Here is a 25,915-nt window from a genome sequence, read left to right as displayed (position 1 = left end):
TACTATTAAATACCTTATAAAATATATACAACTATGAATCTTAAAGAGTTAAATTTGAAATGCAGTATCTGAGCTTTAATCTATTACTATAATTAATGATAAGAGATGAAAAAATTCTGATTTCAAGTAGTCTCCTTGACAATTTCAAATTACTTTGACTATTATCTCAGAAGATCTAATTAGATAATCATTGTTCTTATCTTGTAATGTGGTCTGCAAAGAGATGATAGTAGGCACAGTTATCAGTATTACTAGCTCCTTCTTGGCTGTTTCTACTTGCATTATTGGTATTATTGGTAATCCATGATTTACTTAAAGAGTTTTTTTTTTAAAGCCTCTGTTTATTTTGTGAAGTACAGTGATCATAACAAGATGACAATCCATCAGTCTGTTTAACTGCAATGCCTGGTGAGCTGCTGAATGCACTGAGTGAATGAGAATATCACAATCAATCTTTCCACATTGTGGAACTCTCACCTCATTTGCTTTGTGTGACATGTGACCTTCTAGTATATGGACTCAGTAAGGAGACGAGTGTCTATGTTTATATTGCAAAATGATGAGGCTTTTTCTTTTTTCTAGTTAAGAATCAACTATGAATAAAAATCATAATATATTCTTACAAACTCCAGTGGTTCCAGTTTTTTACATTTGTGCTTGCTCTTGAGATCTGTATCACACTGTCTTATTCAGGCGTGGAACTTGGAGGTATTGCCATTGTGTAAGCTCCCATCTTTTATGAGGAGAAAAATGCCTGGTCAAATAGTTACATCATCTTTTGAGGGGAAGTCACTTACACTGAAGCTACATGTAAAAGATTGGGCGGTACACATCCTATAGCTGCAGAGCCAGTAAAGGGCATGCGTATAGCATTGCATTTTACCAAACAGAAAACTAGTTTAGACATTTCAAGCTAACAACATATAACCCTCCTAGGAATCGAAGTGAGTTATGGAGACTACCTACATTGGCAAAACGCACTGCAGATAAATTGGTACTCTCATCTTTTATCTGTGGACTGTGCTTGTTACAGTAGGTGACACAACACTGAGTGGTGAGAAGCGAGAAGAAAAATGAATGATTTCTGGGATGCCTCATGGTGTGGAATTTGTTCCAGAAACTCTGACTTTATGAAGTGCCCCTCTGAGTAGCAATTTGTAACACACATTAATTCAGTAGTAGCTGAGCAAAGCTGAACAAGATTTCCCATGGTGCTGAAGTTCCAGATTGTTTCTCAAAGGGTTACATCAATTATTGTCACCTTTTTTGTCAGCTGTGAACCATGATTAATTGGAGAGATCCAAATTTCTGCATGTCTTATGTCACATACTTCTTTGCTTCTCCATCTGTTTTGTCCAACGTTTTGACCAACAAGTTCCACTTCTTGTATTTCATCAAAGCTAGAGTAAATGTCTCACTCTAGGTTGGAAAGAAACACTGAAGACAGTAGAGAAAATGACATAAGTGAGTAGCAAAGACAATTGATTTAGTAAAGGGACAAGCTGCAACCATATAAAAGGGAGACCTAATTACATTCTATGCTCTTCAGCAATGTGTAAAATGCAAAGATCTATTAGCTCAAACTTATTTGCATGTAACATTGAGTCCAGTACCCATCAGAATCAGAAACATGTAGCTTTCTTTACCTCTAAAAAATTCTGACAGCTAACTGACCAAATAATATAAAAACATTAGTGGAAATTAAAAATTGATACATGAAGGAGAAAAATGGAAGTTTTTCTCTAATGTGAAACCTTTTAGGATGCAACCTTTTTTTTTTATTTTTATCTTTTAGAAACAAGAAAAATCCCGTATTACCCAGCAGATGATGCATGGGGAATAATTGTCTACTCCAGGATTTTTGAGACTTCCAGTCACTTAATACTCTTAATTAACTTCCATCAAACATTTTCACAAATAAAATCCCTTGTAAGTAACCTAAATTCTTGTTGGAAAATGGAAGGTTTATAAAAAATAAATATATTATGCTTCAGCTGATAGTTTGCAGAACAAAACTAATGGGCCTGTTCAATCAGGGAACTTGGGATGCAGGTCAGCGTGAATTAAGAAAACAAAGAGTTTTGTTGGCTTTAGAGCTGCTTTTCCTTCTATGATGAGGCAGGGAAACTAATTTGTAGCCCTGTCCATCACTGAATACAGCCTTCAACCTGTGCAATCGGGAAGCCTAACCTGAGCACAAAGGAAGCTTCACAGCCCGTAGAGCATAGGCCAAGGTTTCTCCCATCTGCAGAACAAAATTGGTGGTCTCACTTGACCAGCGAATTCAGTAAACATTTTGGCCTGATTCAAGTCCCCAAATAATGAGCTGTACAGGCCATGGGTCCTATCCTGTTCCCTGCCTGGAAAAGGAATCTAATGAATGGCTCCATGCACTACTGAATATAGTAACCCAGTCCTGACCATCCAGTAAACCTGATCAGAAAATCCAGGCAACCATGGAGACCACCCTATAGCCTCACTTAGGAAAAACAAACCAGCCAGTAAACCCTGTAAAACTCTTGTCAAAAAAAATGGCACATACCTTACCCTCCTGCCCCCCATTCCTATCCTCAGAGTTTGAACAGCTCCTTGCCCCAAAATAGAGCATAAAAACATAGACTGAGAGTAAAGGAATGGAAAAAGACATTTCAAGCAAATTGTAATAACAATAATAACAAAAAACAGCAGGGGTAGCTATACTGAAACAAAATAGGCTTTAAAAATGATAAAAAGAGACAAAGATGGTCACTATATAATGATAAAATTGTCAGTACATCAATAAGATATAACAATTGAAATATTTATGTGCCCAACATTGGAGCAGCTAAATATATATAGCAAAAACTAACAGAGTTAAAAAAAACAGTAACACAATAGTTGGGGACATTAATACTCCATTCTCAAAAATGGATAGGTCATCTAGGCAGAGAATCCATAAGAAAAAAACAGATTTGAACAATATTATGAACCAAATGGACCTAACAAGTATATATAAAACATTCTATCCAACAAAAGTAGAATACACATTGTTCTAAGTACACATGGAACATTATCTAGGATAGACCATATGTTAAGACACAAAAAAAGTCTTAAAAAATTCAAAAAGATTGATATCATTCTAAATATTTTTTCTGGTCACAATGGCATAAACTAGAAATTAATAAAAAGAGGAAAACTGGAGAATCCCAAACACATGGAAGTTAAACAACACTCTCCTGAACAACCAATAGATCAAAGAAGAAATTAAAGGTGAAATGAAATATAAATAAATACATACATACATACATACATACATACACAAATAAATAAGAAATTGTAAAAGTTTGAGTAAGCAAAAATGGAAACACAACATACCAGAACTTGCAGGATGCCATAAAAACAGTTCTAAGAGGGAAGTTCATAGCAATTTAAGAAACAAGAAAGAGCCCAAATAAAACACCTGACTCTAAACCTTAATGAACTAGAAAAAAAAAAAAAAAAAAAAGAACAAACTAAGCCCATAGTTACAAAAAAGAAAATAATAAATATTAGGGCATAAATAAATGAAATAAAGAATGAAAAAAACAATACAAAAGATTAACAAAACTAAGAATTGGTTCTTTGAAAAGATAAACAAAAGTGAAAAACCCTTAGCTAGACTAATCAACAAAAAAACAGCAAGGATGAAAATTAGCAGAATTATATGAGAAAGGAGACATTACAACGGATACCACAGAAATATAAAGTATCATAAGAGGCTATTATGAACAATTATATGCAAAAAAATGGAACAACTTAAAAGAAACTGAAAAATTCTTAGAAACATACAACCTATCAAGACTTAATAAGGAAGCAATAAAACTTATGAATAGACCAATTACTAGTAAGGAGACTAAATCAGTAATAAAAAAAATCTCTCGACAAAGAAAAGCCCAGGACCAAATGGCTTCACGGATGAATTTTCCCAACATTTAAAAGTTTAACACCAATCTTTCTCATACTCTTCCAAAAAAATCTCAGAGGAGGGAACACTCCCAAAATCATTTTACATGGCTAATGTTATCCTGATACTAAAACCAGAACAAAACACTACTAGAAAAGAAAAGAAAACTGTAGGCCAATATTCCGAGAGAGGATAAAAAGTATTAAAAAGTTCAATAGAATACTAGCCAACTGAATTCAGCAGTACATTAAGGGGCTCCTACTTCATGATCAAGTTGTTTCAGGGGTGCAAGCATGGTTCAACATATACGAGTAAATCAGTGTAATACATCACATTAATAGAATTAAAGAAAATAATTGTATAATCATCTCAATAGATGCAGAAAAAAACATTTGATAAAATTCAACATCCATTCATGCTAAAAACTCTTAACAAATTAGTCACAGAAGGAACATGTCTCAGCATAATAAAAGCCATGTATGACAATCTCACAGATAATATAATACTCAAAGGTAAAAGTTTGAAAGCTTTCCCTCTCAGATCAGGAATAAGACAAGGGTGCCCATTCTCACCACTCCTATTCAACAAGGGACTGGAAGTCCCAGCTCGAACAATTAGGGAAAAAAATAAAAAAGAAAGAAAGAAAAAAGGTATCAGAATTGGAAAGAAAGAGTAAAATTGTCTCTATTTTCATATGACATAATTTTATACAAAGAAAATCCTAAAGACTCAACCAAAAACTGTTAGGTCTAATCAATAAATTCAGTGATGTTGCTGGATACAAAATTAACATGCAAAATCAGTACTGTCTCTATACACTGACAACGAAATTTCTGAAAAAGAAGTGAAGAAGTTGATACCCTTTACAAGAGCATCAAAAACAAAAGAATACTTAGAAATAAATTTAGTTACGTAGATGAACGTTGTCTACTCTGAAAACTGGAAGACATTGATGAAAGAAATTGACAAAGACACGAATAAATAGAAAGGTATGCCATGTTAATGGATTGGAAGAATTACTATTGTTAAAATGTCAATATTACCAAAAGTCATCTATATATTCAATAAAATCCCTATCAGGATTTCAATGGCATATTTTACAGGAGTAGAAAAAACCCTCCCAAAATTTGTATGGAACCACAAAAGAACCCAAATAACCAAAGAAATCCTGAGAAAAAAGAACAGAGCAGGACGTATCATATTTTCTGATTTCAAGCTATACTATAAAGTTGAAGTCATCAAAACAGTGTAGTACTGGCGTAAAAACAGACACATTGAGAAAAGAATCAAGAGCCCAGGTAAGCATCTATGGTCAACTAATACTTGACAAAGGAGCTAAAAGTACTCAATGGAGGAAAAACAGTCTTCATTAAATGGTGTGGGGCTAATTGGAAAAGGATGTAAAAGAATGTAAAGAATGTAAAAGAATGAAACTGGACCCTTATCTTGCACCACTCACAAAAATTCACTCAACATAGATTAAAGACTTAAATGTAAAACCTGAAATCATGAAACTCCTAGAAGAAAACATAGGAATAAAAAAAAACTCCTTGACATAGGTCTTAGTAATGATTTTTTGGATACCTACATCACAAGAAACAAAATAAAAAATAAACAAGTGGGACTGCAGCAAACTAAAAACTTTTTCACAGCAAAAGAAACCCTCAGCAAAGTAAAAAGACAACCTATGGAATGGGGAAAAAATATTTGCAAACTATATATCTATAAACTATATATAAACTATATATAAACTATATACCTATTAATAAGAGGTTAATACCCAAGATCTATAAAGAACTCATACAACTCAATAGCAGAAAAAGAAAAGGAGAATAAAGAAAAGATAGAAGAAAAGAAAACCAATTAATCCCATTAAAATGCAGGCAAAGGACGTGAATAGATATTTCTCCAAAGAAGATACAGAAAAGGCCAATAGGTTCATGAAAAGATGTTCAACATCATCAGTAATATGGGAAATGCAAATTAAAGTCGCACTGAGATATCAATTCACACCTGTTAGAATGGCCATCATGAAAAAGACAAGAGATAACAAATGCTGGCATGCATGGAGAAAAAGAAACCCTTGGGCACAGCTGGTGGGATTGTAAATTGGTACAGCCATATGGAAAACAGTAAGGATAATCCTCAAAAAGTTAAAAACAGAACTACCATATGATCCAGCCAATTCCTCTTCTGGGAATGTATCCAAAGAAAATGAAAACACTAACTGAAAAAGATATCTGCACCCCTATGTTCATAGCAGCATTAATCACAATAGATAAGACACAGAAGCAACTTAAGTGCCCATCAATGGATGAATGAACAAAGAAGATGTGGTATATATCTTAGAATACAATATACAGTATAAGAATAGAATAGAATAGAATAGAATAGAATAGAATAGAATATCATTCAGCCATAAAAAAAAAATTTAGTAAATCCTATCATTTGTGAAACATGGATGGAACTTGAAGACATTATGCTAAATGAAATAAATCACACAGAGAAAGACAAATACTGTATGTTTTCACATACATGTGGACTCTAAAAGAAAAAAATTCAAACTAATAATAGAAAAAGATATCAGACTTGTGGTTATCTGGGGTGGACCATGTGGGGTGGGGAAATTGGAGAAAGGTGATCTGTAGGTACAAATTTCCAGTTATAAGATAAATAAGTACAACATGATGACTATACTTAACACTGCTGTATCATATATAGGAAAGTTAAGAGAGTAAATTCAAGGAGTTTTGACTACAAGGAGAAAAGGGTTTTTTTTTTTCCTTTTTTCTTTAGTTTCTTTTCATTTATTTCTATGAGAAGATGATGCTAGCTGAACCTATTGTGGTAATCATTTCAAACCATCAAGCTGTATGTCTTAAACTTACACGGTGATATTTGTCAATTATTTCTAAATAAAACTGGGGAAAAAAAAGAAAAAAAATTGTTGTGTTTTGCAACCTTGTATCAATGTTGGATCTTGTGGAAAAATACATCCAGAGCACATGCACCACTCCACAGCCTGGGTGTGGATTAGTTACTTCATGTTGTGGGGAGTTTCCAGGTTTCACTGGGTGCTTGTGGTAGTTTCAGAATTGGTGGTACCCCCTTAAGATGCAATTGCTCAACAATAAAATTTATTTTTCTGGATTTTTGTGCATTTTGTTTGATCAAATTTGGCAGTTGTACTGAAATAGTAAAGAAATAGTGAAATTAGTCTTCAAACATGTTTCAGGATGGGGACTAAGGTAATCAAAATCACTATAGCTAATATGAAAGTTGAAACAGTTGATATTCAAGGGCAAATTTTATCTGCGACACAGTGAGATTTGTTAATGATTCTGGCTTACTTCCTGCAGTAGGTCTCTGAACAACTTGCCACTGACCATGGCCTATAGTAGGAAAAGGCTGAGGGCACTCTGGACAACATGTTAATAAAATAATTACAGTGAAAAATAATAAATCAAATTTAATAAAGCTCTACATCTTACTGTTAAGAAGGTTTCCTATTATTTTGAAATGTACTGTCTTTAAATGGAAGGGAGAAATGGTGTTTCTCCGCAGGGTAAAGGGCAGATTTTTCTGCAGGAAGATTAATCCAAAGCTATGGCTCAGGATCGGCAATCACTCACCTACAGTTTATATACTGTAGGAAAGATAAGTCTGAAGAACTGAATTTCCCAGAGTAAAATATATCTCTAAATAAATGAATGTGGTTTGAAACATCTCACAATTATCCTTCACAGTTTTTGATAAAGTTTCAAGTGGAAGGGGTGTCTCAAGAAGTTAAAGTCAGAAAGCAGACTTTCTTCAATTTGTTCAATAACTTTTATTGAATGTACATTATGCACTAGCCACTATTCTAATTATCTGAGCCTAATTTCATCTTATATATAAACATAAATCATTTTGCATAGTTTTAATATACACTAAATTTTCCAGGAATATAACTAGCATTTGCTATATGACTGCTTTGTTTTGTTTTGCTCTTGATTTGCTTGGAAGTTTCCCAAGAGTTGTTCATGATTTCTCAAAATCATGTTGAAGACGGCAGTGCTGCTCATGGCCTTTCATTCCCCCAGAGAGTACACATGGATCAGTCTGCATTTGAGCTGTTTTACTTCCATGATTCTATATGTACTCCTAATTGTCCCAGCATCACGTGGTGAAAAGACAACACTCTCTCTACTGACTCTCCTTTGCACCTTTATTGAAAGTCAATCACTATATTTGCATGGGTCTATTTCTGGACTTTCTCTTTTGTTCTGTTGATTTATTTGTCTAATACTTATGTCAATACCGTATTTTTTGATTACTTTGGCTTGAAATTAAGTACTGTAAGTCTCCATTTTCTTTTTCTTTTTCAAAACTGTTTTGGCTATTCTTGATTATTTGCATTTCTATATGAATTTTAGAATCACTTTATTGATTTATAAGAAAAGGCCTACTGAAATTTTTGTCTGGATTGTGTTGAATCTATAGATCACTTTGGGAGGAATTGTCATTTTAGTAATATTGAGTCTTCCAATCCATGAACAAAGCATATCTCTTCATTTACTTCAGTCTTTTAAAATTTCTCTCAGCAATATTTTGTAGTTTTAAGATCTTACACATCTTTTATTAGATTTATCCCAAGGTATTTTGTATTTTTAATGCTATTTTCAATTTCATTTTTAATTTCAATTTCTGATTATTCCTAGTATATGGAAGTAGAATCGATTTTTCTATTATGATATTGTATCCCACAAACTTGCTGAACACACTTATTAGTGAATTGCTTTTTGTAGATTCCATCAGGTTTCATGTATAGATGATCCTGATGTCTATGAATAACACTGGCTAGAACCTTCAACACAATGCCTAATAGAAGTAATAAGTGCAGACATCCTATCTTATTGCTGATCTCAGGGGAAAAGCATTAAGTCTCTCACCATGAAGTATGATGCTGGCTATTGATTTTTTCTTGTGGTCCATACCAGGTTGAGAAAAGCTCATTCTATTCCTAGTTTGCCAAGAATTTTATGATATTGTTGTTGAATTTTTGTTAAATTCATTTTCTGCATCTATTGAGATGATTGTTTCATTTTTATTTTTTACTTTGATAACATAGTGAATTACATTGATTTTCAAATGCTAAACCAGCCTTGTATTCCTTGGCACCAATCCCATATATTAACTCTGAGTTCTGTCAGACATGAGAGAAAAAGTACCCACCACCTCAATGCATGCATCGGCCAAGCTGGAAAATCAAGCATAAGATCAGAAAAAACCTGAAAGCTAGAGCTTACTTAAACAGAGAGACAGTGTCAGAGATATAGGAGAAGGGTTAGGGTGGCATAGGGCCTCGGGGTGGCTGATGGTGAATGGTGTGGGCTACCTTAGGAACAAGATGATTCAGAGCATTACAGGGATGAAAATATGATAGAGTATTTAGACAGGTGGGAAACTTACACAATGAACATTGACTGAGAATGTGTGAGTTAGATGGATGCTCCGAGAGTCCAGGAACTAACAGAATCATATTCTGTATGAAATCAGTTGCTGCAACTGTAAATATCAGCAATATGTGACTGCTGCATGTTCTGAACAACAGTTCAGACACTGTGAACTCCATATGTGCAGGTTTTTAGGATGAAACGTGTCCCAGAGGCTGTGGTTATCTGATTGGCTTAAGCTACAGATGGCCACAGAGACTCAAACTTGGGATGGCATCTATTGAATCTGATATACTACATGGTATCTGCCCCATTTTAGCAAGGCAATGCCTATAGAAGTTCCAGCCAATCTTTGCTACCTTAGCTGCTGACATCTCATGCCTGAACCTTAACTCAGCATCTGAGGACCTGCTCCTGGCCAGCACAATTCCATGAAACCAATTGTTTTCTAATCTGTTCCTGGACACCTGTCACTGGGTTATGCCTTTCTGCAGAGTATTAATGCTACTAATGCTGCTTCCAACCTATACCACAATATGAGTGGCCTAAGCATTTATTGCTAGACCCTCAGAATGGTATAGTATACCTTTTGGAAAGTTCTCCATATCATCCTCCTCTCCACCTCTCCTATTACTGACCTCTATACTTTAGTGGTTTGTTCTAGCCCTTTCCATTCCCACTGAAGTCAACTGTGCTATATCTAGTTGTGTCCAAACACAGAAATCACACAGCAAAATGTAAAGGTCATTTGAAATATTATATTTTGGAATTCTCTGCCACTGTTCTCTCCCATTGCTGAGTTAACACTGTATAGCTATACGATCAATCATATTATACTTATGTTCATTTGCCTTAAAGATATAGTAATACTTGAAGAGTTAATATGCTAGACCAGAATAAAATGAACTAGTTTAACTTCCATTTTGTTTATAGCCATGTCCTTGGCATATAGTGGTCAGTAGAAGAGAAGTATGATAAGGTCTCATGAGTATAGTCCATTTCACTTTCACAACTAAATGCCACCTACAGATGGGAAGCAACTGGAGCACCACACATCACAGCTCTATTGCAATAGGCAAAACCTCCAAGGCTAACAGACTCTTCTGGATTCCTTGACTTCTACAAAGTGCAGATTTATCCCCAAACTGTCAGTCATGTCTGCAAATATCTTTTAGATTAGTTGGCACTAATTAAGTCACTATTGTTTAAAAACTATAAAAATTTTCAAGTGGGGCACCTGGGTGGCTCAGTCAGTTAAGTGTCTGATTCTTGACCTCGGCTCAGGTCATGATCTCATGGTTCATGAGCTCCAGCCCTGCATAGGGCTCTTTGCTGACAGCACAGAGTCTGCTTGGGATTCTCTCTCTCTCTCTTTCTCTCTCTCTCTGCCCCTCCCCTGCACCCTCTCTCTCTCTCTCTCATCTCTCTCTCAAAAAAAATAAACTTTAAAAAAGTTATCAAGTGAAATATCACAGAAGTTTGTAGTATGTGTATATTCAAGCTCATGATTCAGTAGGAAATCTTGGACAAGTATGTGCTGAAGGCTGCCTTCTGGAAATAGGGCTACAAACAGCCACAATCGCTCAACACGCTGGCAAGATTAGTTCCAGTAATGCTAGTTACTCTAGAACTTAGTATGTTTTGTTTTCTATGGAATCTCAATATTAGAAGCCATTGACTCTTTGAGCATCTTTCTTTTTACTAATTAAATGCTAAGTGAAGTAAAAAAAAATGACTTTAGTAATTGCAATTTTCTCAGTGAAAAACAGTGAAGGACTTCCCCATTTGAACTTTGCAAGGCAAATTCTCTTTAGCAAATTATCACAAGATGTAAAATCTCCTGTCATATAGCACATGGAAAGGATATTAAAAATTTTTGTCAACCGCTTTATACTGGATCTTGTCAGTTTTAAAAGATAATCTTAAATCCTTGGTTCTCTGAAATAAAGTAAATAAAATTCATTTTGAGGCCATTATAATTTTTTCATGGGTAAAACCCTAAAAAAATGATTAGAATTTCTCTAAACTCTCTTAGGATATTTCTGTATAAAGCTTTCCGTGTACATGAATGTGCACATGCGCACACACACACACACACACACACACACACACTGCACAACTAGAAGACATTACCTCCAGAATGTATCCAGCTGTGGATTCACCTTTACAAATTTTAAGTTCTTAAAATAAAATAAATATATAAAGTATATATCCTTTTGGTCTGTTTCTCTGAAGAATGCTGACTATGGGGGACTACACTAGGGAGTGGATACTGAGAGACATGATACATCAGGTAACAATCATGCTACATCAAGTAACAATCAATTTATCCTTGGGTCCTGTGTTATTTTCTGTCTTCAGGTAAGCAATTTCCAAGATGGGATTAGACAGACATTAGATTTATTAGAGAAAATGTTTGTGAAAGATAGAGTGGGAGATACGCAGAGAAGGCATGGAGCACCTTCAGACTGTGATTCAGGTCACCCCTTCCTCTGTGAGAGAAGTAAGAAAGAGGATTCAGTAGGAGGAGGTTGAGGCTCAAGGTAGTTCTAAGAAAGTTTCATCTAGGCCAATGGGGAGCTTTGAGCCAAAGTTGAACATCAGAGGTATCTTGAGGCTGTCTGGAATGGGTCTCCATTACTACTCCTGAGGTCAGCATGAGAAGTGTGGCCTCAGCATGAAAGCAGTGGAGGATCCAAAAAGGCAATACCTAGAGCCATTATTTAACTATGCTTCCCATAGTAGAAGCTCTGAGTAGTATATATTCATGACTATTGCAGCCTCCAGAGGCCCATGTCCCTTCCATAGTCAAAATACATTTACTCTCTATCAAGACTCCAAAGTCTTATCCAGTCATTGCATTGGGCTTAGAGTCCAGAATTTCATCATATGTTTCTATTATAGGTGTGATTGAGGATCCCCACATACCACTCTTCTTTATTGAGACATCTGAACAAAAAGACAAGTTATTTGCTTCCATTAGCTCAATGTGTAATAGTGAGATAGGCATGACTGCAATAAACACTTCCCTTCAAAGAGAGGAATGGAGTTCTTTTTCTGGAAAAAGTGGAATGGGAGTGTCTCTCTCACTGAATATAACTATTAAACCTGGGCAGATTGTGTGGAACAGCTATTTGAGAAATCTGAAATGTAAATGATAGCAAGTGGATTAGGGAAGAGGATCAGAATTCAAGTATGAATAAATCAAATGGTGGTTATACCATTACACCCCAACTCAGTTTCCCTGAACAAATGAAGTAGACATTAGAGAGCAAATAGAAGCCCACTAGTTCTGGTACAAAAAGCAGGAAAAAGAAGCATGTAAGACTCAGAGAGAGTATGGAAATCTCGCCTTTTCTATTTTTTTCTTCTGTTCTCTCACACTCCATCCCCTAAGTAATTCCATGGTGATGAGACACAACCAGAAACAGGGAACTGCAGGAGCTAAAACCTTGAGGGAATAAAAATGTGCTCCCTATTCAGTGGATGCTTCCATGACAAGAGGGGAGCCCAATCTTCACCACTTTTTCCTCTGTCCTGGGAACTGACTCTGGTTGCCATAAAGTTGCAGAAGTATACAGCAGAGCAGGGTGATACGGAGTTGGAGAACCAACATTAGGAGCTCTAGGGAACCAGAAAGACCAGAAAGATTATGGAGAGGGAAGAACTCAGAAAAGCAACCTCATAAATTATGAACTCTTGGGCCCACCCTTAAACTATGAATATGATCTGATTCTACTTCACATGTCAAAAATTTTAGGAGCTGAAATAATGTTATGCGACTACTCAGGTCCAAGACTGACTAACATGTGAGTGGCACACATATTAGATAGATCCAAATAGCACTGCAAAAAGCACTGCAAAGAATTCAAAAACTGGATTGTAACTGACATTGGAACTAAAGTCTACAGAGGGAAGATTGGGAATTGTGACCTGAACTCAACCAATTCAACTACTTGCTTTAAAAAAATATCAACATTCTCCACAGGATTTAAATAAGACCCAAACTCTCATAATACTAAAAATGTTCAGAATACAATGCAAAATTAGAAAACAAATAACCAGGAAAATCTCAACTCATATGGGAAAAGAAAATGAACCAATGGTAATACCAACATGATCAGAGATGTTGGAATTATCTTAAGCAAGCAATTGTGAGAAGTCCTGTAAACAACAAGAAAATAGAAATGTTCAGCAAAGAAACAGAATCTTGTATTAATTGGGGTTCTCCAGAGAAGCATAATCTCTGGAGAGAGATTAATTTTTTGCAAAAAATTTGTTACAAAAAATTAAACAACACTATTAACCAAAGAATTTAACTATAGACTGTATAGAACTTACTCCGCCCAATAATAGCATGCATCCTTTTATTTATTATTTAAATCCAGGTTAGTTACCATATGGTGCAATAATGATTTCAGGAATAGAATTTAGTGATTCATCACTTACTTATGACACCCAGTGATTATTCCAACAAATGTCCTCCTTAATGCCCTTTGCCCATTTAGCCCATCCCTCACCCAACACCCCCCAGCAACCCTCAGTTTGTTCTCCCTATTTAGGAGTCTCTTATAGTTTGTCCCCTTCTCTGTTTGTATATTATTTTTGCTTCCCTTCCCTTGTGTTCATCTGTTTTGTATCTTAAATTCCATATATGAGTGAAATCATATATTTGTCTTTCTCTCATGGACTTATTTTGCTTAGCATAATATACTCTAGTTCCATCCACTTGTTGCAAATGGCAAGATTTCATTCTTTTTGATTACTGAGTAATATTCCACTGCAAGTATATATATGTGTGCGTGTGTGTGTGTGTGTGTGTGTGTGTATTACATATTGGGCTAATGGACTTCCCTTTATCCATTAGCCCAATATGTATGAATGTGTGTGTATACAATATGTATGTATGTAGACATTTGGGCTCTTTCCATACTTTGGCTATTATCCATAGTACTGCTATAAACATTGGGGCACATGTGCCCCTTTGAATCAGCACTCTTGTATCCTTTGGATAAATGCCTAGTAGTGCAATTTCTGGGTTGTAGGGTAGTTCTATTGTTAATTTTTTGAGGAACCTCCATACGGTTTCCCAGAGTGGCTGCACCAGCTTGCATTCCCACCAGCAATGCAAAAGAGATCCTCTTTCTCCACATCCTCTCCAACATCTGTTGTTGCCTGAGTTGTTAATTTTAGCCATTCTGACAGGTGTCAGGTGTTATCTCATTGTGGCTTTGATTTGTATTTCCTGATGATGAGTGATGTTGAGCATTTTTTCATGTTTCTGTTAGCCCACTAGATGTCTCCTTTGGAAATGTGTCTATGTATGTCTTTTGCCCATTACTACATTGGATTATTTGTGTTCTTGGTGTTGAGTTTGATTAAGTTCTTTATAAATTTTGGACACTAATCCTTTATCTGATATGTCATTTGCAAATATCTTCTCCTATTCCATCAATTACCTTTTACACTTATTGATTATTACCTTCACTGTGCAGAAGGTTTTTATTTTGGTGAGGTCCCAATATTTCATTTTTGCTTTGGTTTCCCTTCCCTCTGGAGACATGTCAAGAAAGAAGTTGATGTGGCCAAGGTCAAAGAGATTGTTACCTGTTTTCTCCTCTAGGATTTTGATGGCTTCCTGTCTTATGTATAGGTCTTTCATCCATTTTGAATTTATTTTTGTGTATGGTGTAAGAAAATGGTCCAGGTTCATTTTTCTGCATGTCGCTGTCCAGTTTTCCCAACACCATTTGTTGAGGAGACTGTCTTTTTTCCATTGGATATTCTTTACTGCTTTGTCAAAAATCAGTTGGCCATATGTTTGTGGGTCCATATCTGGGTTGTATATTCTGTTCCGTTGATCTATATGTCTCTTCTTGTGCCAGTACCATACTGTCTTGATGATTACAGCTTTGTAATACAGCTTGAAGTCCGGAATTGTGATGCCTCCAGCTTTGATTTCCTTTTTCAACATTATTTGGCCATTCAGGGTTTTTTGTGGTTCCATACAAATGTTAGGATTGCTTGTTCTAGCTTTGTGAAGAACGCCGGTACTATTTTGTTAGAGATTGCATTAAATATGTAGATTACTTTGGATAGTATCAACATTTTAACAATATTTGTTCTTCCAATTCATGAGCATGGAATGTTTTTTCCATTTTTTTGTGTCTTCTTCAATTTCTTTCATAAGCTTTCTATATTTTCAGCATACAGATTTTTTACTTCTTTGGTTAGGTTTATTCCTAGGTATTTTATGTTTTTTGGTACAAATGTAAATGGGATTGATTCCTGGATTTCTCTTTCTGCTGTTTCATTATTGGTATATAGAAATGCAACCAATTTCTATATATTGATTTTATATCCTGTGACTTTGCTGAATTCATGGATCAGTTCTAGCAGTTTTTGGTGGAGTCTTTTGGTTTGTCCACATAGAGTACCATGTCATCTATGAAGAGTGAAAGTTTGATTCCCTCCTTGCCAATTTGGATGCCTTTTATTTCTTTGTGTTGTCTGATTGCTGAGACTAGGATTTCCAACACCACGCTGAATAACAGCGGTGAGGGTGGACATCTATGTCATGTTCCTGACCTTAGGGAGAAAGCTCTAAGTTTTTCCCCCTTGAGGATGATATTAGCGGTGGGACTTCTGTATATGGCCTTTATGATCTTGAAGTATGATCCTCCTATCCCTATTTTCTTGAGAGTTTTATCAAGAAATGATGCTATATTTTGTCAAATGCCTTTTCTGCATCTATCAAAAGGATAATGTGATTCTCATCCTTTATTTTTTTCTATTTTTAAAATAATTTTTAATGGTTTTATTTATTTTTGAGACAGAGTGAGACACAACATGAGCAGAGGAGGGGCAGAGAGAGAAGGAGACACAGAATCCAAAGCAGGGTCCAGACTCTGAGCTGTCAGCACAAAGCCCGACATGGGGCCCGAACTCACGGACTGTGAGATCATGACTTGAGCCGAAGTCGGAAGCCCAACCAACTGAGCCACCCAGGTGCCCTATCATCCTTTTTTTTATTAAGGTGATGTATCACATTGATTGATTTGCAGATACTGAACCAGCCTGGCATCACAGGGATAAACCCCACTTGATTGTGGTGAATAATTCTTTTGACATACTGCTGGATCAAGTTTGCTAGTAGTATCTTGTTGAGAATTTTTGCATCCATGTGAATCAGGGAAATTGGTCTGTAGTTCTCCTTTTTAGTGGAGGTCTTTGTCTGGTTTTAGAATCAAGATAATGCTGGCCTCCCATAATGAGTTTGAAGGTTTTCCTTCCTTTTCTATTTTTTGTGCAGCGGTGCAGTGTGCAGCAGAAGTTAAGAGATTATGGCAAATCACAAACATAGCTGGCACCAGGTTTCACTTTACTCTGGCATCTTTGTCTCAATACCAGCAAACGTGGCTATTCTCCAGAGTCCACTGGGACCTTTACGTGTGAGGAGGCTGTATGGTTTCTACCAAATGCTCTCCAAACAGGGGAACCAACTATCATCGTGTGGCACATGGTCGCCTCAGACCACGCTGACTGCTCCTGGGGATTTGCCCTACTTCCTCACCAGAGCACTGCTGGGCACGGGGTTCCGGAACTTCACACTCTGGCCTCCACTGTTTATAGAATCCTGGTGGTACTGAAACCCTCTCCTCTCTTCCTGTCAGTGGTTTTGGGGAACAGATTTCTTGTTCAGTCCCCTAAGAGTGTTATCACTCTTTCTCTCTCTCTCCAACTACTTTCAGGGGAGATTTTTCCTGCAGTCTCCTGATTAGTCACACTGTCCCCCTTTCTCTGTCCTTCCTCTGCAAAAACAGCTCCCTACCCTCCGTGGCTTTTCTCTTCTCCAGTTCACCTCTCTGCACCACGTACCTTCCCAGTTCTGTGGCCCAAGTTATGCAAATTGTTGTGTTAATCCTCAGATCAATTTCCTAGGTGTGCAAAATAGTTTGGTGCTTATCTAGCTGCGTTTCAGGGAGGAGACAAACTGAGGGTCTCCACGCTGCTCTGCCATCTTGATTGCAATTTAATAGCTTACATCTTTTAAGTGCACATGGAAAATTCTTCAAGATATATAGTATCTTAGATCATAAAATAAGTGTTACACATTTTTGAAAATTGAAATCATGCATTTTTCTGGCCAGAAAGGAATTAAACAAGAAATCAACAATAGAAAGGTAACAGGAAAGTCTTCAAGTACTTGGAAATTAATCAATATACTTCTAAATAACCCATGAGCCAAAAAGTAATTTTCAAGGGAAATTAGGAAATAGTTTGAACTGAGTAAATATATAACGTATCAAAATTTGTGGCATGCAAAGGGAAACTGCAGCATTAAATCCTTCTTTAGGAAAAAAAAGTCTCAAATCAGTAATTTAAGCTCCTACCAGAAGCAACTAGAAAAAGAAGAGCAAAGTTATTCCAGAGCGAGCCAAAGGAAGAAAACAATAAGGTGAAGAGCAGAAATCAATAAAAGAGGATACAGGAAATCAGTAGTGAAAATCAGTAAAACCAAAAGCTGGTTCTTTGAAAAGAATCAATATGATTGATAACCTTCTAAGCAAGACTGATTAAAAAAAAAGAAAAAAAATAAGCTAATTATCAATATCAACAATGAAAGAGAAGATATCATTACCACCTCAAGGTATTAAAACAACTATAAAAGAATGCTCTCAGCAACTATGCACATTAAATTTGGCAATTTAGATAATATTGCCCAGTTGACCAATTATTCAAAACCCACAAACTACCAAAACTCACCCAAGATGAAATAGATAACTTGAATAGTCTTAGAAGGAAATAAAATTGTCCCTATTTACAGATGACAAATAGAGGAGCAATGAGAGGCACAAAGCAAGTTCAGGTCCATGAAAATTCTAAAATCCAGCTGTGGACACATGTTGTGAGAGCTTCCATTCAGAGCCCGGTACTTTCCTTGATTAGAGCCTAGGTCTGTTCTACAGGAGTGGTTCTCATCAAACCTTCTCCTCCTTGGTTCTCTCCTCAGGGAGGTCTTTCCTTTTCCATAGGAAATGGCCTATGTTTGAAATTTTTTGAATAGCTGAATAGTTTTTCCAGTCGGCTTCCTTCCCATAGAATGTTTGTGTCCAGATGCTTTTTTCATTTTGAACTAACTCAGTCCCTTTTAATCTAAGCTGATTCTCTTTGGGTATTCTATGAATCTAAACGAAACTTACTCCATGTCCCTAATGCCACATCAATAATTCTTTTTCAGACAGATGTTTCTCTTCTTTGCATGGAATGACAAAGTGCCATGGAACAACACCCTTAACATTCCTAGAAACAGTTTTTTGTCTAGTTGTACTGAGAGCCCACTGGGCACCACCTTCAATCTTTCTGAGGTCTTAATGAAGGATTTGCAGACAACATCTCTGATATGACTTTCTCCCAAAGGCTATTTCTTTCTTTGAGAATCTGTTGGCTAAAGAAATAACTCTGGCTGAAGAGATTGGAAATGTAAAACCTTTCTATTTTCCTCTACACAGGAAGACTTGAATACACATTTTTTCTAAATTCCATTTGCAAACTGAACTATCCTTTCTAAGTTTGTCTCTTACCATATCTTATTACACACAAAGAAGTCAACTGCCGTTTCATCATTCTGTTGGAACTACAGGGACAGTCATGCAATTGTTTTATGATGAAAAAAAAAAACACAGATCACTGTTTTTCACACTTCCAATAGCAGTTTCCACAACGTTTTTATCAGCAGCCACTAAAATTTGTTTGCCATTCCTCCAGCTTCTGCCAGCAGCTTACCTGCCACTTATTCCAGCCATATATCTCTAGCCATATCCATATATGCCTAGTCTCAAAGCTTATGTCATACATTGTAGGTTTTTCTTAAAGTAGAAACCGTTTTCTATCTACTAATTTCTGTATGTGTTATCTGTTAGTTTACAACAACCCACCCTAAAACTTAAAAATTTAAGGGGTACCTGGGTGGCTCAGTTGGTTGAGCATCTGACTTCAGCTTGGGTCACGATCTTGTGGTTGGTGAGTTTGAGTCCTGCATCAGGCTCGCTGATGTCAATGTGAAGCCTGCTTTGGATCCTCTGTCCTTCCCCCATCTCTCTGCCCCTCCCCTGATCACGCTGTCTCTCTTTTGAAATAAATAAATAAATACATAAATAAATAAATAAATAAATAAATAAATACAATAATAATGTATTATTTTTCATAGTTCAGGAGGTTGGGTAAGAGGTTCTTCTACTGGTCTTGCCTATGCTCATTCACGTGACTTAGTCAACTTAGGTTGACTAAGAACTGGCTTAGATAGAATGGCTAGGTCTCTCTCTTCATGTGTTCTCTCATCCTTAAAACATGCTGACCTTTCTTTACATGATAAGAGGTTGGCAACATTCCCAAGATGTGAGCCATAGCTTTTTGATCATGTTTGCATATGTCCCATCAGCCAAAGTATGACAGGCCAAGCCAAAGTCTGTGTAGGAAGAGACTTGACAAGGGCACAGATGCCAAACGTCATGATTTACTGGACTTATTAATGTAACAATCGACCACAGGGACTTATGTGGAGAAAGAGCAATTAATACTTGATGTTTGGGTCTAGAAAATTCCTTCTGAAAACACACTGTAACAATTAACAACAAAAACATTAGGTCCTGTGAGCCTCATCATTTAGCAGAGCCTTTTATATCAGAGGTTCCAAAGTACTCAATATTTCCATTCATAGAAGATACTTTAATTGATGAAACATCCCCTGTAAGATAATGACAGCCTTGTCAGCAAGAGATAAGGGTATATTCTGAACAGTTCCATGAACATATCTAATTTACAAAGTATGAGACCTAAACAAATGATGAGGAAAGCAAAACCATTGCTTCTGGAGTCTCTAATGACAGTAATGCCAAAGAGAAGGTGAAAAACCAGAGTTTTTTCCAGATACACTAAGCTATTGTAGGATTCAGAGCTTCAGGAGGCTATCACATGCTAATTTGAAAGTTATGGAAAAGTCATATCTTTAAGGTTTTATGTTCCTTAATATTTCTAGCTGTCCAGCCTCCCTTCATCAGCCACAGTAAGGCATTTATCCTTCAAGATTCACTGTTGTGGTTTGTCTAATTTACAACAGTATTCATGTCTAACATACTGTTCAATTAAATACTTGAAGTATTAATTATATTGGTGGCATAAGTTTCCAAAAACATGTGGAGAAAGTCAAAGGAGTATAAGCATTTTGTCTTTTATCAATGTATTTCAGAGTCTTTATTTGCCATAATTCCCCTATAAACTCTATTGATTCTCTATAATAAAATAGCCTTAATTCTAGGATATTTCACTACTGTTCGTTTGCTTAAGCAAATCTATTCAAACATTATCTCAGAATCTTTACATGAATAAAGGGTCATTATATGAATAACAAGACCTGTTTATACCATTTTTCAAAATATGACTTTGTTTTTCACCTCATGGTATATACTTTTACCTTAATTTTTACAAAGTACTAGCTGAACTTAGCAATAATAAATGAATCACTCATTTCTGTTTTTTTTTAATCTCATAAAATTCTTCCCTTATCTTTCAATGTGTTAAAGAGTAAAGATGTATTTACGTTCACTTGTGTATACTTGATTTAATTCATGAGTTTTGATGCATTTAAATTATTTTTAAGAGACATTTTTTGTTTTTGTTAGCAGAGTTTCATTTGAACTATGTCATTTATTTATTTATTTTTAATTTTTTTTTAACGTTTCTTTATTTTTGAGACAGAGAGAGACAGAGCATGAACGGGGGAGGGTCAGAGAGAGGGAGACACAGAATCTGAAACAGGCTCCAGGCTCTGAACTGTCAGCACAGAGCCCGACGCGGGGCTCGAACTCATGGACCGCGAGATCATGACCTAAGCCAAAGTCGGCCGCTCAACCGACAGCCACCCAGGCGCCCCGAGCTATGTCATTTAAAATATGAATAATATAATAAGGTTGTTGTTACCTATTTGAACATTTGGGTACTACTACTTTGTTAATAAAGAGGTAGGTAGCTCAAGTTTTATAAAATCAAAATTATTGTTTAGATTATTAGATAAGAGCAAGATGTGGTCTCAGCACAATAAAAAAAAAAAAACCTGATAATCTTGGCATTAATAAAAATAGCTTATTTATATGCTTGAGTCAAAAGGATGGGCAACTTTTATAATATGCTAAATTGATACAGTATACAAGAATTTTCAACAACATTCCCAAGTGAAATGCTTCTATCATTGTGAATATGTCGATGATATACAACATAAATCTTATCTAATTTGACTTGTGACAGATTTTCTTCAAGATATGAGCTAGAATGTTGCAGAGTAATGGAAGTTTCTGACAGCATATACAAGATGATAAGGGAATTACCTGGAGGAACACTAGGGCAATATTATTTCTTGAACCCTAGTTATGTGCAAAGCATCCTTTGCAGAATTATATGCATTTTCTGATTTATTTCTCACAACAAAGCCAACAAGTAGATGCTATTAAATCCATTTCACTGTTAAGGAAATTAACATATATCAAATTCAGACTCAGAATTGGTATTGTGTAAGTGTGATGTGACTGATCTTCAGTAAGAGAAGAGAGAAAGAGAAGTCAGGAAATGAGGGTTTAATCTCAATGCTATATAACATAAAAGTCTTAAGAAAGACATATGAATTCTTAAACTGCAATACCCTTACCTGAACTTTTAATTCCAATGTATCCGGTTTTAGAAGAGTATTATATTCCTGTCTATAGTACATACATTTTGAATTCCTCTTTAAATCCCCATGACTTTGTACCACCCTCTCAGGATCTGTATTAAGCCATAAGCTCCATGCCCTTTACTGAATTGGCATGATTAGGGGTATGAAATAGTTTTTACCGGTATAAAGCCAATTGGCTCAACTCACAAATTAGTCTAATAATACTCTAATCAAGTAAATTCACCTGTCCCAATTTCATATTTTATAGTCAGAGCAGAAAGGATACAACTTAATATCCTAAATATCGTAATTTGAGTCCGGGAACAATACCAACTTGTCACTCTCAATTCTCCAAGCTCAGCTGAAGGTAAAACTGGAAACTACACTGAAGTAATGCAGCAGCCGAACAGCATAGGAAATGAATCCCACGTGGCAAGAGCAAGAAAGGCTCAAGGTGACACTCAGTGTGTTGCACTTGACACGGCTTTACTTTACTTCATGTTCTGAAGGATGCTGTGTGCTGTAATACGCCAGGCAGAATTTGAACTGCAAATGGTGATTTCACTAGTGTGGCAAATCTGATTATCCAAAATGTGAGGTCAGGAGAGGATTTCTTACATTTCAACAATAAAACTAGACTTCAGGCAGTCAAAAGTAGTGACTGCTTATTTTCCACAAAATTTAATTTTTCACAAGTCCTCTTTACTATATGTAGTATTCCATACAGGATTCATCAGTTTGCCAACTTAAAAATAAGTCTTAGAATCAACCAAATGTGGTATCACTCCCTATCTCCATACTTTTATGTTACTACGTAGCATAGGAACTACATATTTTGCTTCGATTTCATAGATGTTAATTTCAGACCCCTTTTTCATTAAAGGCAATTTCAGCTTTCCAGATGCTGGCTAATACTTTAGAAAGAAAAAGAACTTGCAAGACTTGGAAGCCAATGCACTTCCATTTTTTTACGGGTTGCGTTGTCAAATAAATATTAAAGGACAAACAGAGGATATACCGTTTCAACAACTAAACCCTGATAATGGTGGTGTATTTGTTCAGATTTCAACAGTTATACTTGCATCTGTGCTATCAAAGGCCCTGGAATATTTTTTAAAGAATACCTTTTGCCTAAAGCTGTGCATCAGTAGCTTCCTTGGGTCAGCGAGATCCATACAAAGGAGGGCCTTGGATTATGTCTACAATGTCAGGCTTTTATCAGATTTACACGTTGGCGATGATGAATTTCACATGTTGGTGTAAAGAGCCTATTCCTCCCTGAATACAGATTCCAATATCAGGCCAGTCAGTCATCCAGATGGAGGCTACATGAGACTCTGGGTAAGGGAGGGCAGATTCATCACCACAGATTGAAAAGCACACAGCTTCGTCGCACAGGATAAAAATGTGAAATCTTACCACAGGTTGTTTATTAGAAACACATCTAAAATTTACATATACTCACAGAACGGTTTTCAACAGAAGAATGGGGAGGCAGAGTATACCAGTCAAATACTATGCAAAATATGTCAGACAAAATTAACTTTGAAGAAAAGGGCATTATTTGATATTCTCCAAGAAGGCAAAACTTAAAAATGAAGTAATGGAATGTTTCAAGTGTCTCCTGTGAGCTAGGATTCTTTTCATTTTTATACTATTTTGTACAGGCAAATGGATTTGTGTGTTTGTGTGCTTTCCACATGGAATTAATTCCTAATAAGTTTATAGTCTTTCTTGTTAGAAACAGTGATATTTCAGATGAACTCCTTTACATTAATTTAATCAAGTTCCAGTGGTCCCACGTCCTTTCTCAATTCTCAGCATATAAACTATCAACATTATTTAAAGTCTTAGTTTCCTCCTGCCATGTAATATGCCACACTGGCATGAGCCCAAGGAATAAAATCTTATTCTCACTGCCTAAAGTTTTGCAGGATTGGAAGTTAAATACACCATCAAATATTTAGATAGACTGTTTTGTAACAAATATACACATTTGCATGGGGGAGGGGAAGGAAAAAAAATGGTTAGAGAGGGAGGGAGCCAAAACATAACAGACTCTTAAAAACTGAGAACAAACTGAGGGTTGATGGGGTGTGGGAGGGAGGAGAGGGTAGGTGATGGGTATTGAGGAGGGCACTTGTTGGGATGAGCACTGGGTGTTGTATGGAAACCAATTTGACAATAAATTTCATATTAAAAAAAACAAATATAATCATTTGTTTTACAGTACTGTGCTAAGCATTTTTTTAAGAGGAAGAAAATAAACTTGGACATTGGATCAGTGGCACTATTTTAGTTTAAGATAGTTTTTGCACTTTGTACTATTTCATGAGCCTAGGAAACTTAGAATATTCTGACATGGCCCACACTGAGGACTCCTGAGTTAGTTTTCTATTTTGTCACACAACAAATTAACAACCTGGGGAGATAACACAGTTTTGAGCCCAAGGTAGTCAAAGGTATGAGAGTCAGCTCCAAAGAACTCATGCCTTAGCTGATTCTGAGAAATCAAAGTTATATGAATGCATCATCTCCACATCCACTTGTTGGACACTTGATGATGATGATGATGATGATGATGATGATGATGATGATGGTTTTTGATTCTTGGAGACCTCACAAGATTGGGGCAACACCAAGATGATAAAACACTGCTTTTGAGAAAAGGAATACCTAAAACATTAGCTGTAACTTTTATCATGCTTATATTATAAGCGAACTTCAGGATATTTTTGCTCAGAGATGCTACTATAAATCAGATTTCTTTTGTTTTTAATGATGTTCCTTTTTACATGTTGTGTGTGTATGACCAACAGTGAGATGAGATGTAAGGAAATGTTTTTTTCTTATTGTCCTGAGACCAACTCAGCTTAACTTCAGACATATTTGCCAGATCTAGAAATGCATAGAATTAAACCATAAAAGCATGAAGCCTGGGAGTAAGAGCAATTATGTTTTCTTCTTTCATAAAAAACAAATTTAAAATGTTCACTTGGATTTTACTATAGAACTGCGCTATAGTTTTATAGTAAAATACAATGCTCACACCAACTGTGACAGTGATTTATACAGATTCCTAAAAAAATGCTACTGAAGCTCTGCTACATTTACAATGCTACATTTGTATACACAATATGTATACAATATGAATGATACAATGATGAAATCTTACAGTTTCAAAAAGGCACATTTCCACCTACCCACCCATCTCCATATATTCACAACCACAAGATGAGCTTTCATAAGCAAAATTTAGGTTAGTGAAGGAAAAAATGAATATTTCCAGTACCTATCTTCTTCCTTCCTTCCTTTCCAGCTTTGAGAGATATAGCAGTACATAAAATTTAATGCACAAATTAAGGTTGGAAGACCTGTAATCTATGTTCACACCCATTGAGTTGGCTGCAAAAGATCAGAAGAATTTTGAGCACAGTAATCGCTGTAAAGCACTGAATAAAAGTGATCTTCAGCAGACTCACAGACACACACAATGTAAGAAATATGTTTCTTAAAAGTAGCATTTTAACTATCCTGTATAATAACCCCAATAATGAATCACTAATTAACACTTTTACACTGCAACTGTTGAGCATGATTAATCAATCAAGTTTCCCATATAGCCAAAAAAAAAAAAAAAAAAAAAAAAAAGAAAGAAATGAGAAGGAACATCCTATAAGCCAGTGATTGTGAAACAAGAAGGAATTCAGGGGCACCTGGGTGGCTCAGTTGGTAAAGCATCCGAATCCTGATTTCGGCTCAGGTCATGATCTCACAGTTTGAGAGTTCGAGCCCCGCACTGGGCTCCATGCTATACCGGTGGAGATCCTGCTTAGGATTCTCTCTCTCTTC

General features: G+C 36.0%; 1 long non-coding RNA gene across 1 annotated transcript; it reads right to left on the bottom strand.

Annotated features, from left to right (window-relative positions):
• On the bottom strand, positions 1–25,915 carry LOC131507134 (uncharacterized). The gene is made up of 3 exons (XR_009259349.1): positions 21,741–25,915; positions 19,323–19,486; positions 1–1,437 (listed from the first exon to the last, which is right to left on the bottom strand). It is a non-coding gene; the product is annotated as an uncharacterized LOC131507134 (long non-coding RNA).

Source organism: Neofelis nebulosa, chromosome 3, assembly GCF_028018385.1.
Source record: "Neofelis nebulosa isolate mNeoNeb1 chromosome 3, mNeoNeb1.pri, whole genome shotgun sequence".
Classification (NCBI taxonomy): Eukaryota; Metazoa; Chordata; class Mammalia; order Carnivora; family Felidae; genus Neofelis; species Neofelis nebulosa.
The sequence above is the reverse complement of the archived record's forward strand: the minus strand, read 5'-3'. Positions and strand labels throughout refer to the sequence as shown.